At 40.3% G+C, this 6,195-nt stretch overlaps 1 protein-coding gene across 2 annotated transcripts in view; it reads right to left on the reverse strand.

Moving 5' to 3' along the window:
- The window catches only part of DLG2 (discs large MAGUK scaffold protein 2), a 1,666,258-nt gene that overhangs the window by 1,659,248 nt on the left and 815 nt on the right, over nucleotides 1-6,195 (reverse strand). The gene's annotated exons all lie outside the window — the stretch shown is intronic.

Genomic DNA, 6,195 nt, shown 5'->3' on the forward strand with positions numbered 1-6,195 from the left:
CATGTGTAGTGTGGGGTCTGTCACTCTCTACCTGTCCTCCTTGTGTAGTGTGGGGTCTGTCACTCTCTCTCTACCTGTCCTCCATGTGTAGTGTGGGGTCTGTCACTCTCTACCTGTCCTCCATGTGTAGTGCGGGGTCTGTCACTCTCTACCTGTCCTCCATGTGCAGTGTGGGGTCTGTCACTCTCTACCTGTCCTCCATGTGTAGTGTGGGGTCTGTCACTCTCTACCTGTCCTCCATGTGTAGTGTGGGGTCTGTCACTCTCTACCTGTCCTCCATGTGTAGTGTGGGGTCTGTCACTCTCTACCTGTCCTCCATGTGTAATGTGGGGTCTGTCACTCTCTCTCTACCTGTCCTCCATGTGTAGTGCGGGGTCTGTCACTCTCTCCCTGTCCTCCATGTGTAGTGCGGGGTCTGTCACTCTCTCCCTGTCCTCCTTGTGTAGTGTGGGGTCTGTCACTCTCTACCTGTCCTCCATGTGTAGTGTGGGATCTGTCACTCTCTCCCTGTCCTCCTTGTGTAGTGTGGGGTCTGTCACTCTCTACCTGTCCTCCATGTGTAGTGTGGGGTCTGTCACTCTCTACCTGTCCTCCATGTGTAGTGCGGGGTCTGTCACTCTCTACCTGTCCTCCATGTGTAGTGCGGGGTCTGTCACTCTCTACCTGTCCTCCATGTGTAGTGCGGGGTCTGTCATTCTCTCTCTACCTGTCCTCCATGTGTAGTGCGGTTAGTAATGCAATGTCCATCACTAACAAGCTGTTTTTATGAAAATCAGTGGTGTTATAATGTTGTTATATCGTTTTATATACTTTATCTTACCTGCTCGTATTCAGTCATAGGGGAGTGATTCTCACATTCAGTCATGGGCGGTCGCCGCGTTCATTTAGTGTTGGCGCCGCCCATGACATTTGAATACTGCTCCTGGCAAGCACAATGTTTGAGGGGCGCATGCGCATTTTCACACGTCGGGCCGTTGGTCCGGCGCGTGTGATCTGAGGCTGTGTGATTACCAGCTTCAGTGCGCACGCGCTGTCACCTGTGGCTCCCGGGGCGTGCACAGTCAATGTATCGTGCGGTCACTGCTGCAGTATCACTGCACATGCGGTGACTGCACGAAATGCACTGTAGAAATGTATATCAGTTTTGCGGTGTAAATTAAACAGAATTTGACGCTCCGTTCTGGCCACTTTGAAAAAGTTGGCCTTGACTGGCGTAAAAAGACAGAAAGTTGCACATTGGAATATTTCAATGTTTTGCTGCTGCAAATCATCAAGATTCACTGCTGGCAGTTCCCTATGCAATCACCGACCAATGATATCCCAGATGTGCTCGATTGGAGACAAGTCCGGAGATGCTGCCGGCCATGGTAGCACATTTAGGCTATGCAAACTGCTCACAAAAGGAAGAGCAACATGTGGCCTGACGTTGTCGTGATGGAAAATAGCTCCTGGGACTTTTGATAAATAGCAACACCACTGGTTCCGCCACCAAATCAATGTAACGCCGTGCTGTTAGTGCACCTGGATGAAGACTAAAGGTGTCTGGCTACTGTACATTATGCCACACCACACCATAATCCCTACAGAACGATCTGGATAAGAGACTGAATGGGCAAACACTTGGCAGATGAGGTTTAATGTAGATAAATGTAGAGTCAAGCACCTAGGACGGAGTAATCCTATTGCTGCATGTACATTAAATGGGAGTATACTCGGGACTACAGAACAGGAGAAGGACTTGGGTATTCTGGTTACAAGTAAGCTGAGCAGCAGCACTCCATGTCAGGCAGCAGCCGCAAAAGCAAACAAGATTTTAGGATGTATAAAAAGAGAGATAAAATCCCGCAATTCCAACTTACTGTTGCCCTTTTATAAATCACATCTGGAATATGGGATCCAGTTTTGGGCTCCACATTTTAAAAAGGATATTCAGAAGTTAGAGTCAGTTCAAAGGCAGCAACTAGATTATTACAAGGGATGGAGGCCTCCCATATGATGAGAGGTTGAAAAAGTTGAGCTTGTTTAGCTTAGAAAAACGACGCCTCAGAGGAGATCTCATTTACATGTATAAATATATGTGTGGTCAGTACAAAGGACTAGCCCATGACTTATTCCTTACAAAGACCGTACTAAGGACCAGGGGGCACTCATTAAAAAAGGCGATTCCGACACCTAAACAGGAAAGGGTTCTTTACTGTCAGAGCAAGAGGTAGTAATGGCAGACACTATAACAGCTTTCAAAAAAGGGCTGGACGGTTTCCTAGATACAAATAACATTGTGGGTTACAGTTAAACAAAATGTACAATTGGTGGAGGAAGGTTGAAGTTGATGGACAGAGGTCTTTATTCAACCTATGTAACTATGTACAGTAGGACCTTTGTGAAGTTCCCATAATCCAGGGAATAGGACTGATGTGACATTTCCTCATGAAGGACTCTTTATCACGTTGCTCACATGGTCTCTTCACTAATCTCCAGCTATCACTGTGTCCAAGAAAAAAGCGGGACTCATCGCTGAAGGGGGATAAGACCTTCATTTCCTTCTCCATCTGGAGCCCACTTGGGCAAAATCATGAACAGGCCTTCATGAGGGAACGTTACACTGGTCCTACTCCAGGGACTATGGTGTGGTGTGGCATAATGCTCAATAGCCAGACCCCTTTAGTCTTCTTTACAGATACATTAACAGCTCAGCATTAAATTGATTTGATAGTGGAACCTTGTGGTACGGCCATTTCTCCAAAGTGTCCCAGGAGCCATTTTTCAACACAGCAATGCGTGTGCTACTGTGAGCAGCCTGCATGGCCTAAACATGCTACCATGGCCTGCAGAGTCTCCGGACTTGTCTCCCATCGAACACATCTGGGATGTCATTAGTTGGCAATGGCACAGTGAACGGCCAGAAGAGAATCCTGATGATTTGCCCAAGTGCATTCAGGGTGGCAGAAAATCCTCACCTCATTGATAGCTGCCAAGGAACATAAGTGTGGGGATTTTTGGTGGCTGATATTCCATACTGAATAAATCGAGATGTTTTTAAAAATTTGTTTCCATTTTGTCAACATTTGCAGAACTGTAACTCTTCTTTCCATCCAGTGGTTTCCATAATTCCACGACTTTTCCCTCTTAATATTGCAATTTCAATTTTGAGGAGTATATATATATTGTTTTTGGGAGACGCCACTGTATGGCAGACAAGCCCAAAGATTACCATTATCCAAACTTATACAAGAAAGAGTTTTCTACGTAGGTTTGGCTTATACATATACACATTGGAGATGTGCCATAAAGTCTATGTACAGTGCCTAAAGTATTTGGCCCCCTTGAACTTTTCTACCTTTTGCCACATTTCTGGCTTCAAACATAAAGATATAAAATTCTAATTTTTTTGGGAAGGATCAACAACAAGTGGGACACAATCGTGAAGTGGAATGAAATTTATTGGATATTTTAAACTTTTTTTAAAAATTAAAAATTGAAAAGTGGGGCGTGCAATATTATTCGGCCCCCTTGAGTTAATACTTTGTAGCGCCACCTTTTGCTGCGATTACAGCTGCAAGTCGCTTGGGGTATGTCTCTCAGTTTTGAACATTGAGAGGCTGAAATTCTTGCCCATTTTTCTTTGCAAAACAGCTCGAGCTCATTGAGGTTGGATGGAGGGCGTTTGTGAACAGCAGTTTTTAGCTCTTTCCACAGATTCTCGATTGGATTCAGGTCTGGACTTTGACTTGGCCATTCTAACACCTGGATACGCTTATTTTTGAACCATTCCATTGTAGATTTTGCTTTATGTTTGGGATTATTGTCCTGTTGGAAGATAAATCTCCATCCCAGTCTCAGGTCTTTTGCAGACTCCAACAGGTTTTCTTCCACAATGGCCCTGCATTCGGCTCCATCCATCTTCCCATCAATTTTAACCATCTTCCCTGTCCCTGCTGAAGAAAAGCAGGCCCAAACCATGATGCTGCCACCACCATGTTTGACAGTGGGGATGGTGTTTTGAGGGTGATGAGCTGTGTTGCTTTTACGACAAACATATTGTTTTGCATTGTGGCCAAAAAGTTAGATTTTGGTTTCATCTGACCAGAGCACCTTATTCCACATGTTTGGTGTGCCTCCCAGGTGACTTGTGGCAAACTTCAAACGAGACTTTTTATGGATATCTTTGAGAAATGGCTTTCTTCTTGCCACTCTTCCATAAAGGCCAGATTTGTGCAGTGTACGACTGATTGTTGTCCTATGGACAGACTCTCCCACCTCAGCTGTAGATCATCCAGAGTGATCATGGGCCCTTTGGCTGCATCTCTGATCAGTCTTCTCCTTGTTCGAGATGAAAGTTTAGAGGGACGGCCGGGTCTTGGTAGATTTGCAGTGGTCTGATACTCCTTTCATTTCAATATGATCGCTAGTACAGTGCTCCTTGAAAGGTTTAAAACTTGGGAAATCTTTTTGTATCCAAATCCGGCTTTAAACTTCGCCACAACAGTATCTCAGACCTGCCTGGTGTGTTCCTTGGTCTTCATGATGCTCTCTGGACTTGAAACAGAAACAGAACCCTGAGACTATCACAGAGCAGGTGCATTTATACAGAGACTTGATTACACACAGGTGGATCCTATTTATCATTACCAGTCATTTAGGACAACATTGGATCATTCAGAGATCCGCACTGAACTTCTGGAGGGAGTTTGCTGCACAAAGTAAAGGGGCCGAATAATATTGCACGCTCCACTTTTGGATTTTTAATTTTTTTAAAAAGTTTAAAATACCCAATAAATTTCGTTCCTCTTCACGATTGTGTCCCACTTGTTGTTGATTCTTCCCCAAAAAATTAGAATTTTATATCTTAATGTTGGAAGCCAAAAATGTGGCAAAAGGTAGAAAAGTTCAAGGGGGCCAAATACTTTCACAAGGCACTGTATATATGTAAATTCACACTCAGAATAAATGACAATGACAGTGAAGGAGGAGATGAAAATGGACATTTACTTACAGCAAAAAAAGTACATTTCTTATTTGATTAAATTTAATAAACCTCAAAAACACTCGACAAGGAATTGGAATAAATATTTGACATATTTCATGAGAAAAAATTAAAGTTTTCAGAACATTATTTAAAAAGGAAACATATAAGAGGAGACAACCAAAAGAAACTGGAATTGTCTTCTCACAAGCGAGGGGCTTGTAGGACGGGCCTCCGCCTCTATGTTAATAAAACTTCATAGCCGCACGTTGTTAGTGGCAGAAGCCCAAAAGTTGATCTCCCCATCCTCCAAAAGACAATTCCTATTTCTTTTTAGTGCCCACTCATAATATTTTTTTTTATGTTCCCATGATGAGCTTTTGGCGAGTTTTTGCAGAATTTCTGTATAATTTCTGCACCAATTATTTAAATTAGGTAATTTGCATTTTTTTTCAGTGTGTTTTGAGTGCGTTTTTATTGCGTTTTGAGTGCGTTTTTTTGTCTCTTTTTGGTACGTCATGTTTTAAATATAGCTGCGTTTTTGATGCAGCAAGACTCAAAAACGCACCAAAAGATTATTGTGGGAACGTAGCCATACTAAATTCTTCATTACATAATTAAAAAAAAGTATCTCAATACTAGTAATGATCATAGATTATAATATAAATAAAAATACAAATATAGAATTTTAAAAGTCAAAATAAAAATATAAAAATAATAATGAAAAATTATAAAAAATAATAATCATAAAGCAAATCATATAAATAAAAAAACACTAAAAAATGAGTATAAATAATGTAAAATATTACAATATAAATATCAATACAATGAAATTATAATGTTAAAAATGTATATAATAATAATGTATAACAATAATAATGCTAAATTACAATATATATATATATAAAATATTACAATTATATTTTTAAATATAATATAAATGAGAATACATTGAAATAATGTTAAAAATTAATATAATAATAATATTTAATTGCAAAGTGATGCAGAATATGTTAGCGCTATATATATGAAATTATTATTATTAATATATATATTTCAATGATCATTTGAAAGCTGAACATTGTAGAATATATAGTTGAAAATATGATCTACTAATATTGAATAGTAATATTATGACATACAAATTTTTTTATATTTTGATTATAAATTATAATATATGGCAATAATACTAAATAAACATAATAGAATAAAATAAAATAATAATAATAAAA

Source organism: Phyllobates terribilis, unplaced genomic scaffold (assembly GCF_046119375.1).
Source record: "Phyllobates terribilis strain yellow unplaced genomic scaffold, ASM4611937v1 Scaffold_2__4_contigs__length_985480577, whole genome shotgun sequence".
Lineage (NCBI taxonomy): Eukaryota > Metazoa > Chordata > Amphibia > Anura > Dendrobatidae > Phyllobates > Phyllobates terribilis.